Raw genomic sequence first — 13,083 nt, 5'->3', positions numbered from 1 at the left:
TTTGCGGCATGCCAATGTCTCCTCTGCTATTTTCTGCGCAGAATTTGGCAATTCTGCGCAGGGGGGAATTCTGCACAAATTTTGCACAAATTCTGCGTTCCGCAGTAGCGCAGAATTCCCCCAGGATTAACAATGTATGTGCAAGAGACAAAGAGGGAGCCTGTAAAAATGGTGTGTTTGTGTGTGTGTGTGAGAGAGAGAGAGAGGGTGCCTGTGTTAAGGTGCATGCCATGGGGGTGTGTGTGTGTATGTGTGTGTGAATATGAGGAGAGATTGGTTGCTGATATGTGTGTACGAGGGAGTGAGGGTACCTTTCTGAAGTGATGTGTTTGTCTTTGAGAGAGAGAGAGAGGGAGCCTGTGTGCAAGGGTGTATATATGTGAGAGAGAAAGAGGGAGCGTTTGTGTGTTGTGTGTGTGTGTGTGTGTGAATATGAGGAGAGATTGGTTGCTGATATGTGTGTGAGTGAGGCAGCCTTTCTGAAATGGTGTTTGTCTTTGAGAGAGAGAGAGGGAGCCTGTGTGCAAGGGTGTATATATGTGAGAGAGAGAGAGGGAGCGTGTGTGTATGTGTGTGTGTGTGAAAGAGAGAGAGAGAAGGAGCCTATGTGAGGGTGCATGCGTGCGCGTGCCTGTGTGAAGGTGCATGCCATGGGTGTGGGTGTGTGTGTGAATGTAAGGACAGATTGGTTGCTGATATATGTGTACAAGAGAGTGAGGGTACATGTGTGTGAGCGAGGGAGCCTGTGTGAAGTGGTGTGTTTGTCTTTGAGAGAGAGAGAGGGAACCTGTGTGCAAGGGTGTGTGTGTGTGTGATGAAAGAGAGAGAGAGAGAAGGAGCCTATGTGAAGGTGCTTGCGTGCGTGTGCCTGTGTGAAGGTCCATGCCATGGGTGTGTGTGTGAATGTAAGGAGAGATTGGTTGCTGATATATGTGTATGAGGGAGTGAGGGTACATGTTTGTGAGAGAGGGAGCCTGTGTGAAGGAGTGTGTATGAGAGAGAGAGGGCTCTTGTGTGGGTGTGTGTAAGAGAAAGAGGGAGTCTGTGAGAGGGTGAGTGCACAAGACAGAGAAGGAGAGAGTATGAGAGAGGAGTCAAACTCTGGGAGTGGAGGGCTGAGGAGTGAAGATAGAGTGGAAGGGGTTGAGCCTAGGGGTTGAGTCTAGGAGGGAAGAAATAGTGGATGGTGGAGGAGTTTGGGTCTGAGAAGGCAAAAGTGAAAGGGGTCTGGCTAGGAGAGTAGGGAGAGAGGGTGGAAGGGACACCTTTATAGTTCATGTTTAGGGGAATTCTGCTCAAAATATTTTAAATTCTGCTTCTTTGAGTAATCATTTTTCCTTTATTATATTTAAATTAATTACTCAAAAACAATGATTTATATTGTTATTTTGACCAATAAAAGTATGCAGACTTTAAAATGTTTGTGTGGATTCCCCCAGGAGTATGTGATCCTGCCCAAGTTTCTAATACCCACCTTCTGCTGTGCTGAGTCCCTTCAGCACACTGCATATCCCCCAAACAACACCAAGCATGTAACATATGCAATGGTTTAGATCACCACAACTTTCATAACATTTTCAATACTACAATTCAAACTTTTCCCCAATCCACAGATCACAGTCTCTTTCGGTTCTATGGTCACAGATGGGTGTCTTGGGGATGAGGGCTTGGCAACCTCCTTTCTAGGCCTTGTCCTAGGGATCCAGAGTAGACTAGCTGACTCCCAGCTGGCTCTCAAGGATTATTCTGCCCCTCATCTTGACCTAGGGGTTTCTCCTACTAGTGAACTGAGTCTCAGTTTGTCCGGTCTTTACAAAGCAGTTCCTTCTGCCACCAGTTCAATACCTTCTGCCACCAGTTCAATACCTTCAGGTCTGGATCAGCTCTGTGTGCAGCAGCTAAGACTTCCAGAGAGAAGGATGTTGCAATTTCTTTTGGGTCCTGAGTTTCCTTGGAGCTCACAATTCCTTCACTAACCCATACTTCTAAATTTCCAGTGTGGTGTACTGCCAGAAGTACCACATCATCCTCGTCTTCGTCAAAACGTGTCCACTGTTGGTGTAGCTTGTGGCAGTGAGAGCAACCTCCACAGGGCAAGGACTCAGGATCCCTTCCCACTTGATAACAGTCACAGGTGCTGGTGCTCTCATCTTTCCTGGATAGGGCATCTGCATGCTGCTGTTATCCCTGGCAGCTGTTTGATAATAAAAGCATACTTAAGACTACACCTTGCTGTGGTCTGGCCTCTTTTTAACCCAACTACACTAACCTGCCATAACCACATCATCTGGCAACAAATTCCAGAGCTTTATCGTGCATTGAGTGAAAAATAATTTTCTCCCTTTTGTTTTAAATGTACCACATGCTAACTTCATGGAGTGCCCCCTAGTCCTTCTATTATCTGAAAGAGTAAATAACCGATTAACTACCCATTGTAGAGCTCTCATGATTTTATAGACCTCTATCATATCCCCCCTCGGCCGTCTCTTCTCCAAGCTGAAAGTCCTAACCTCTTTAGTCTTTCCTCATAGGGGAGCTGTTCCATTCCCCTTATCATTTTGGTAGCCCTTCTCTGTACCTTCTCCATGGCAATTATATCTTTTTTGAGATGTGGCGACCAGAATTGTACACAGTATTCAAGGTGCGGTCTCACCATGGAGCGATACTGAGGCATTATGACATTTTCCGTTTTATTCACCATTCCCTTTCTAATAATTCCTAACATTCTGTTTGGTTTTTAGGCTGCCGCAGCACACTGAGCCAACAATTTCAATGTGTTATCTACTAGAGATGTGAATCGGGTGCCGGAATCAGTTCCGGTTTCGGGATTGTGGACCCGCGAGAAATTCCGTTTCCCGCGGGTCCAGACGTTTTTGTTTTCGGCTGTCCTGAGCCAAAACCCCCCCCCACCCTGACCCTTTAAATATAATTATTTAGAATTCCCCCCCCCCAAAACTTTCCTAAAGTACCTGGTGGTCCAGCGGGGTCCCAGGAGCAATCTCCCGCTCTCGGGCCATCGGCTGCCAGTAAACAAAATGGCGCCGGTGGCCCTTTGCCCTTACCATGTGACAGGGGCTATCGGTGCCATTGGCCTGCCCCTGTCACATGATAGGAGCAATAGACAGCCGGCGCCATCTTAAAAAATGGCACAGGCCATCCATTGCTCCTACCATGGGTAGGAAAAACCGTGGGATTTTCCTATCATTTTCGGGACCCCCCCGATACCTGACGGATTAGAAAATATCGTATATATTTTCATCCGTCAAAAAAATGATGCACATCCTTATTATCTACTATTACACTTAGATCTCTGAATAAAATGGAAATGTCATAATGCCTCTGTATCACTCCATGATCAGACTGCATCTTGAGTACTGTGTACAATTCTGGTCGCCGCATTTCAATAAAGATATAATTACAATGGAGAAGGTACAGAAAAGGGCAACCAAAATGATAAAGGGGATGGAACAGCTCTCCTATGAGGGAAGGACAAAGAAGTTAGGGTTGTTCAGCTTGGAGAAGAGACATCTGAGGGGGGATATGACAGAGGTCTATAATATCATGAGAGCTCTACAATGGGTAAATGTTATTCGGTTAATTGCTCTTTCAGATAATAGAAGGACTAAGGGGCACTCCGTGAAGTTAGCAAGTAGCACATTTAAAACAAAACAAAATGGTGAAAATTCTTTTTTACTCAATGCACAATTAAGCTCTGGAATGTTGCCGCCAGTTATACTGTTTCACATTCTTTTTTTTTTGTTAAGTGGGAGGAGAATGTAGTATCCACTACTATTTTTGCCCATTTTTCAGTATCTAAGGATTTTGCAATTTTGGGGTCCTCCCCCTGCATTATCCCCATTTTTTGTGGGATGTGGCTCAGGGATATAAATTGCTCCTTCAGCATGCTCAGAGTCAGATGGTTAGGAGAAACTTCAAAGTGCATAATTTCTGTATCCCCGACAGACTGACCAAGAGGGATCTTTCCATTCCCTGGTAGACTGACCAGGTTGGAGAGTCTTTGAGTCTTGCTAAGAGGATTGACGAGGGACTCTTTGCTGCTTCACAGTGGACTAACCCAGGAGTTGCTGGAGAGTTGGAGAGTGAGGTGTTTTGAGGAGAGAAGAATTTTGGAAGAGTTTTGAGAATTCCAGAGTTTTGGCTATTTTTGGACTGAACGATGAGCATCCTCTCCCTGTATCCTGGGGGGTTTCCTTGCTTTTGTGCCCAGAAAACAGCAGAGGTGAAGACCTGGATATTTTTTTATGCTTTTTTGAAAAACATTTTCAGGTTATCTGGTTTTTTTTTCCTGCAAAAGGATTTTTCATTCTCACTTAGCACCTGGTTGATGCTGGTTGTTTGAAAGGACTACCCTTCCCTCCAGGGGGAACACATTTTTGAGGTGGATACTGGTTCATTTATAGGAAGGGAAGAGCATAGATGTGCCACCATTAATAACGAAATCACTGTTTTCCTTATTTTTCTCGTGCTATGGATTACTTTTCTCTTTCCACTATGTATATTTATTTTAAGTTGAAATAGTCTTTTCAGTTGAACACCACCAATGGACTCTGTGTTATTCCAGTGTGCCTTTCCTACCAGAAGACTCTTCTACTATCAGTGTGCTGACTGACCAGTCTGAGCAAGTTGGGATGCAAATTGATGCCAGAGACTGTTACCCACCATAGAACCAGGGGCCCAGGAAGTTAAACCTCCACCCCTCCCCCCCTCCATCGGATGAACCCCCAGGAGCTCTTGTGAGACACAGAGAGTAAAGGAGGTCCAGGAAATTGGAGGAGCAGCCTGGGGAATTGTGTGACCCCCTTTATTCAGAGCACCCCCACAAAGGGCGGTAACAGTAGGAATCAAAATCTTAGCCATTCTTTAGACATCACTCAACCATTGTATCCCAGCTTGTTTGTTTTTTTTGAGTCTTTACCTTGTATAATGTTGAAGGTTAGCACTATACAAAAATACCAAGCAACAGCATAAACATTTGAAACCTATACAGATGCTTTATTCAGAAATCGGTGGCATAATATCGGCTATAGAGTCAGATAACATGCAACTCAAATACAAAAACTGACCACAGATGCAGACCTCCAGGCCCAGCTAGTCTTCCTTTCCTAATCAGCTGCTGTATGGCAGAACCTATTTGCCCCACACCTTGAGATTCCACACTGCTTTAGCTCACCCTTCCTCCCAGGTTTGTGACTGCATACGAGTTTGAGTTCCCAAATTGTGAAAATGTCAAGCCCCTTCAACATGGTTCCAAGAACCAGGAAGCCTTTGCTTTCTGACAGAGTGCAGCCCTGATCAAGTCAGCATTTGGTTAGTGTACATAACTTTCACTTTAAAGGATTTTGTTTACTTTGTATTTCAATGGTGCTCTAAGATAAGCTGCCCAAGAAGCTGATGCAACACACTACACGCAGACCAGACTTTCATTGTACAAATGAAGCTAAGCAGCACATCACACTTACTGAGGAAGAGGAAGCCTAGTCATAAATACAGATCTCGCCCATCATTAATGGAACCCCAAATGTAAGGCTTCACCTTTCCATTAAATTAATTCAGGAAAGTTTGAGAAAAGATTGTTAAGGGTCTATCCTCAGTGGATATGCAGTGTGAGAAAACCTTCAGGTCACTCAGCCTGCATTTAGAGGGGAGACAGATAAGGTCAGTAATTGCCTAGGGAAGAAGGGAAAAGGCTGTGTTAACACATTACACAGGACAAAACATTAAGAGATAGCAGTCACTCCTTGCTACTCGCCCAGCGGATTAGCCAATTCCTGAACCAGTTCTGTACCAGGGACAATTAAGCTTTTTGCGCTCTTGTGTCATGAAGTAACAGTGTCAATGAGAATTCAGTTGGGAGCTGTTCCTTCCAAGCACAAAAGGTAACACAAATTCAAGAGTCAAAAGAAAACGGCACCAGTACTAAGCAATAATTTTGCATCCGAAGAGCTATATGATCCACATCTGTGGGCATTATGATCCAAATAGTCTTTGTGCATTGGGTATTCTAGGAAATTGCATTGAAGTTCTGCTTTCTGAAAGAAGTGCAGACTGAGATACCAACAAATATAGCCCATAAGCCTTTTCCCTTCATGCAAAATTATAGAAGGAAAAGCATGATTTATACTGCACCAGTAATTGCGTACAGACAAGCACAAACTTTAAACAAAGCCCCCACAGGCTTAATGAGAATATCCACTGGATCCATACACCCAATACTACAGCAGACAGATCAACTAGTGGGTCAGTTTTATCAAGGCTTCACACACCACCACACCAAGAGAATGGAAACACATTTGGGCACTTAAATGTCCAGAATACAAAGCCTCACAGATACTGATGAGCACTATTGCATTATCATTCCATTAGAAAAAATGTCATCTTTCTTGAAACAGTGGGTTGAGAAGCGTGTGCATCATGGAAAAGTACTGCTAGTGCAAGACCAATACCAAGTGATTCCTTAGTGATCTAAAACTAGCAATCAGTTGATTCTTTTTTTTTTTTTTTTTTTATCATAAATCCACTGAAATGAAGGGGAGCCTCCAAAACATGATATGAGACCTCCAGAACATCAACTCCACTTGAAATCGCAACCAAACCTTTGCCATGCAAGGTTTGTCTCCTTAGCAGAGTCAGCACTTTCACTGTTGCATTTCACTTTAAACGAACAGAAAGATGTAACATTTTAAGCCTACACAGTCTGTAAATATTTTATAACCAAATTAAGTGTCATCCATGCCTGCCAACTATCCTCTTCAAAAGCACTAGAGTCATAAAAACCAGAACGTGTTTAAACCAACTCTGCTGACCCAGGAAGACATTTACATTCCCCCCCCCCCCCCCAAACTAGAAGTTAACAAGTTGAGATCCCAGCAAAAAAAAAAAACACTAAAAGAAAATTTCCTTTTAACAAAGCAGATGTACAACCTCTGCTAATTTTGCTTTAAGATAAGTAGATGTGGAAATCAATTTTATATTTTTAGTTAAGATGCAGTCTAAAGCAGTAGCACATACTGTACTGTCAGGTTGTGATGTCTGAGCACTGCTGAAGAAAATATTGTATTAGAAAGGGAAGGTTGTCATAGCTGTTGGAAGCAAATGCACATTTTGAGCAAATATTAATCAGCTGAATCCAGCAAGCTTTGAAACCATACAGCAGAATATCTACTTTAAAACAAAAACCAAACACTGCAGCTTTGAGATTTAGACTTATAGGAAAAGCAAGCTGCAGTAACCTCACAAATGCAGTCTAATTAACACTTATGGGGCAGAGAGATGACTACATGTCCTCCACCTAAAACTCAGGCCATTAGTTCCTGCATAACCTCATCTCTTCCTCCTGCCAAGTGCACATGATAAAGTAGTTCATCCACTCTTTGCAGGACAGCAGAGCTGCAATCCCCACTTTACATCATGTTTCATTCAAACTTGGAAACCAGCTTTAAAAAAATCTGCAAAGGTAGCAGCAACTATTTTGGAATGCAAGTTTCAAATGAATTGGTTACAAAGTAAGAACATGACTGCAATGCCAGTCCTCCCCCTCCAAGTTTCAGGAAAAGAATTTAAGAATTAAAGTCAATCCATCACTAACCCAATACTGAAAAACACAGTTCCTTCAGTTTAAACATGTTAGCACTCATTCCCTTTAACCTAGGATTAGGATAATTTTAATAACGTGCAAATTCTAGGCAATGATTGCTTTACACTGCATGGCCTATTCCAGCAGAACAAGGTACAGCAAAGAATGAAATTCTCTGTTCACGTGCTCCAAATCTGCACCACTTTCACAGGGGCGGCTCTAGCAAATGATAGTGCAAAGAATGGGCAAACTGTTCTTCACCATCCTCTCATCACTGCCTTAAATGTTATTTAACTACCCCTCACCCCTCCTAAAATGAAAAGCAACCAACACTTAATGTAATGCAAAGATCAGACCCTACTGTTGTGAATTAGAAACGTGCTCCGAGGTGAAGGCATGAGAACATCTCTCAATACTGTTGTAGGCAAAGCTGGTACTTTTCCCACAAGACTTTTTTGCACACACAGGAAGAGAAGAACTTTGAGTGTGCACCGTAAGATGAAAGAGAGCTTGAAGGGGGCCAGAAGGAAGAGGTTTGCAACTACTCTTGCACTGAATCCAAGAGGCTCAGAGCCGCAGTGTGGCTCAGATTCAGATGACTTTGCTGACATGGCATATATTTTGCCTATAATGAAGCTTATCATTCAAAGCTGATTTTGTTGTGACGTTTGGATTTGCACTGCTATGGAGCACCTCTCCTCAGGGGGTTTCTGTGTTCAATGCCCAGTCTGTGACTTGTAAACTCTTGTCTGCCTGTCCGGAATAAAAAGCATTTGAAAAAAATAAAAACGTTAAAATTAAAGGAGGTAGAAAATTTATGAACAAGTAATAATAGTAAGATAATATTATAGAAGGGGCATCTGTATGGCAGTGCCATTTCTCTGCAGCTACCACCTCCTCCCAGCTGTTATTACTGGGACTTTCCTCCTAACAAGTGCAGTGTCCCATCCGCCAGCTTAGTGACCAAGCCACTAAACTACTCCATGCCTAAGGAAGCAACGAGGGGGCTGCGACAGCACCCTATTATCTTGCAGAAGTAGAAACTACTGTCACTTACTCTTCCAACACCCAAGAAACAAAGAATAGTACAGACATGAAAATCTTACAGGAGCTGGGACTCGGAGCAGTGATAGCAGGATGCAAAAAAAAAAAAAAAGTTCACAAGCCTGAAGTGGGATACAATAGGGAGGTACAGGGAAAAAAAAATTAATTTTCAATTTTTGGTTCATTTTCAGGAGGCATTTTCCCCATGAATTTCTTTTGAAAAAAAAAGAATCAAACATTTAAGAAAACAATCCCAAAAATGGCCCACAATAATGAAAACAGGGCCATCCTAAAGCCTCCCACCCACCCACCCAGAGAAATGCCGGGTCCAGGATCCCCCCAAGACCTCCCTTACTGGGTTTGGTGGGGATCTGTCGGTGAGGCTTAGGCCCAGGTCAAAGCCTCGGCTTTGCGTAGGCAGAGACCATTATTGGTACTGCAACCTCAACCTACACAAGGCCGATGCCTCGGCCTCGGCCTAGGCCAGAGCCTGGACCTAGGCACAATGCTGCGGCCTGGCTTGGAGTAATTAACTTTTGCATGACCCCAGTGGATAGCGTCAGTTGAAGAAGAAAGAAGAGGATGACAGATGTGCTTGGGGCCTGGGCTTTTTGCCTAGGCCGGACCCCGGACCCAGACCCCGACATTGGAACCCAGCCTCTAGGCCAGGCCACAGCGTGGGACCTGGATCCGGGCTCCGGCCCAGGCATCAGGACCTGGCCTCCAGGCCAGGTCTCAGCTTCAGGCCTGGGTCCAGACCAAAGCCCCAGTGTAATTGTAGCTTCTGCTATTGTCCTGAATAAATTCAGTTTTCTCATTTCTCCACCTGTTTAGAATGTACAATATATACTTATACCAGTATTAATATATGTGCCTGCATGTAAACCCTTGTGATGGTATATACTTAACAACGGTATAGAAAAGATTTTAAATAAATAAATAAATGTCAAAATTCTTGGTGTTTTGAGTGACTCCTCTCTGTCATTTCATCATCATATTAAGACTGTGACAAAGAATGTGTTTTTGAAGTTGAGGGTTTTACATGCTTTAAGAAATTTGCTTAAACCGAATGATTTTAAATTGGTGGCCCAAGTGTCATTGTTACCTGTCATAGACTATTGCAACGCCCTATATCTGTTCTGGATCCGTAGGAGGGAGCACTAGGGGGCGCTCCCAATCCCAGGGAGAAGTGTGCCCTTGGACCTCAGTGAACCAGGAGAGGAGCTCCAAGTAAGCGCCGAGGCAGGTGAGACAGAGCCTCGTCTGGGCGGAGCCGGAAGCCCAGGGCCCCGCCGACCTGCACGGCCTCGGCGAGGCCAACCACGCAAGGTTGGTCTCTGAGTAGTCCTCCGACCACTCCAAGCCCTTTTGGATCTGCCACTGGGTAACGGCAGAGGTGGCAGGCCGGACAGGAGACAAGAGCGGACGAGGAACTTGGAACGTGGAGACTCAGATGAGGAACTTGGAATGTGGAGACTCAGACGAGGACGAGCAAGGTCCCTCAGGCACCCTACACAGCCCAGCCGGGCTGGTCGCGGACCACACTATCCCCTACACGCCCTACACAGCCGGTCGGCTGGTCGCAGACCATGAAGGGAGCATGCAAGCTTTGGACATCAGACACGGGAATAGGAACGAAGCAACCCCTTGGATCTTCCAAAGTTGGAACAGGAAACTGGACTCAGAATTGAAACACGGAACTTGGAACCCGGAACTCGGAATTTAAAAACAAGGAACCTCCGGAGGCACGGGCTACTCAGGACTTGGAACATCAGGACTTGGAACACAGAACATTAGGACTTGGATCATGGAACATCAGGACTAGATCATGGAACCTCAGGACTGGATCATGGAACATCAAGACTTGGAACATCAGGACTTGGATCATGGAACAACAGGACTGGAACACGGAACATCAGCAGAGACCGGGAACACAGACGACGAGGGATCCCACAAAGAACAAGGAATGCCAAGCAGGAGCAAAGGCAGAGAAGTCCTAGGAAGGACTAGCCCCTTGCGAAGACCAGGCAGAAGTAGAAGCAAGACCTTTAAATAGGGCTGAAGATGAGACGCCCTGGGAGGAGTTCAGGTGGGGCCCGGGGCATATCCGGCCGCAGGCCCTTTAAATCAAGGAGAGAGGCGCGACCCAGAACCTAAGAAGCAGGACCATGGACAGCGGCCATGCTGCCGCTGACGCCGAGCAGGAAGAACGGGCCGCAGGACAGCCCCTGGCGTAGGAGGCGTCTTCCTGCCATGGAAGGCTGCAGGGAGCGGCTCCCTGCTGCAATCGAGGCCGGGAACGAAGGCCCCTCCCAACAGAGGGGGCAGATGACATCAGCGGCCTCCTGGCCACATGGAAGCACGGCGGTAGGGCCCGCCCTGCAGGAGACAAACACGGGCGGCCTCCGGGCCGTGAAGGCAATACAATGGTGGCTCCTGCTGCATGGAAACGGCATTGAAAGGACAGGCAGGCTGGGAGAAGGTAAGAGGCCGCCCGTAGATCCAGCTGCAGGCAGCATCGCAACTATATCTTGGTCTTCCTGAACTGACTCTAAAACCCCTTCAGCTACTCCTCAATGCTACAGCACAATTAATTACTGGATCCAAACACTTTGATCACATCACGCCGTTTCTGTATCATCTTCAGTGTCTTCCTGTCCGTTCCACAGTTCAATCAAAAATTCTACTCTTGACTCATAAATTATTGAGCACCTCTTCATTTCCTTGGACAAATTTTTTATTGACGATCAGGAATCTTAGATCACAAGAGAGAGGCCTCTTTGAAGTACCTACAATATGGGCTGTGAGTTTTTCTTCTACAAGAAACTGTGCTTTTTCAGTTGCTGCTCCTACCTTGCATCACTGAGACTTATGGAATGCTCAAAAAAATTTAAAGCAGCATTAAAGGCTATCCTGATTGAGCATGCGTTCAGGCAACTTTAGCCCTTTAAGATCTTTTGATAATATGACTTCATTTGTTGTAATGTGGTTTGTTAATTTTGTTTTATTTTTGAAATTATTATGTATCTGATTTGTTAATCGCTTAGAGCATATGCAGTAAGCAATAAAGACATTTTAATAAACTAAACTAAATCTGACGGATCAGGTAAGTTTGTTCAAGTGGTGGGGGCTTGGCCGAGACCTAGGCTGTAGCCGCTGCTTTGGGCCTCAGCCTCTGCGTTAGGAAAGGCCTAGTCCTGATGCATTCATTTAAAGCAAATGCAACGAATAAGGTTCGTTTCATTTGGGGGCTCCCCTGATTTGTTTCGGGGCCCCGAAATGAAATGAATCAGCCTTATTTTTCATGTTTTGCACATTTGTTTTAAACAAATGAACATCCCTAATATACATATGGGTGAAGGGAGCAAAGGTTTGGCTAGGCAGACATATAACTCCCACCTCCTTCCTTCTCCCTCCCTTTTTACTGTGGTATCAAACAGGTCTGGTCACTCTGATGAGGAGCCAGGATAGGGATGGGAAGAGAGAGTCATCCCCTGGGGCGCTGCAACCCTTTCACCCCAAGGCAGGACTGAGGTAGAGAGGGTTTAAAGCCCATCTTAAATCCAGTTTGCCCTGTGTTCTCTGATAACAAGAAAGCCTTCAGACTGCCTCCCTGACCAAGCATGGAATACACCAGAGACCCATCGTCCCTTGTCTGCTTTAGAGGTTTGTGGGGAGGGTGGGGGAGTGAACCTCAAGCTCTGCTATTACACACAGACCAGGCACATACACTTGTGCAGCTGCCCTCCTTCCCTCCCTTCCTCTGCCCACTGTGAGCTTTGCCTTCCTCTCTCCTGGTTCACTTCAGGGCAATAGAATCCAAGATGCTGAGCATCAGCCACACACTTCCAAGCCCTAGCTGAGCATGACCTTCCTTGGCCAATTTGGCCACTCCCCCTGCCGGAGCAGCCACTTTCTCTCTTGCCCCCTTCCCCACTCCAGGCACACTCAGAGCCAGACACACATGTGCATGCTACACACAGAAAGTTCCCCCCACAACCACCAGAGAGAATCCAGACCCACAAACGCACACCATCGCCTCCTCACCTTCACCCACTGGGGGTCTACACACAGAAAGGTGGGACAGATAGGCAGGACAGGAAGGCAAGGAGCAGAACAGGCAGGCAAGCAAGAAGACGTGGAAGAACTGAAGACACGACCACAGGAACAGATGATAAAGATAAGACACTGGAACTGAAGACAAGTACCGGAGGATGAGGACACAGGAACTGGATAACGAAGGATGCTGCAGCAACTTGCCCTACTTAAACAGTAGAGAAACCTATTTCTGAGGTAAGGAGGTAATGGTCTGAAGGCCTTTTATAAGTCTTGGGGCGTGATGTCATCAGCCCATGCCTCAATACTTTTCCCACCATGGGCTCTTTACATTCCTCAGTGTTGGCCGCGTGTGTGACTAAGGCAGACGCAGCAGCAGTGAGTCAGCA

This window comes from Rhinatrema bivittatum, chromosome 2, assembly GCF_901001135.1.
Source record: "Rhinatrema bivittatum chromosome 2, aRhiBiv1.1, whole genome shotgun sequence".
In the NCBI taxonomy this organism is placed as follows: domain Eukaryota; kingdom Metazoa; phylum Chordata; class Amphibia; order Gymnophiona; family Rhinatrematidae; genus Rhinatrema; species Rhinatrema bivittatum.
Note: the sequence above shows the minus strand (reverse complement) of the source record.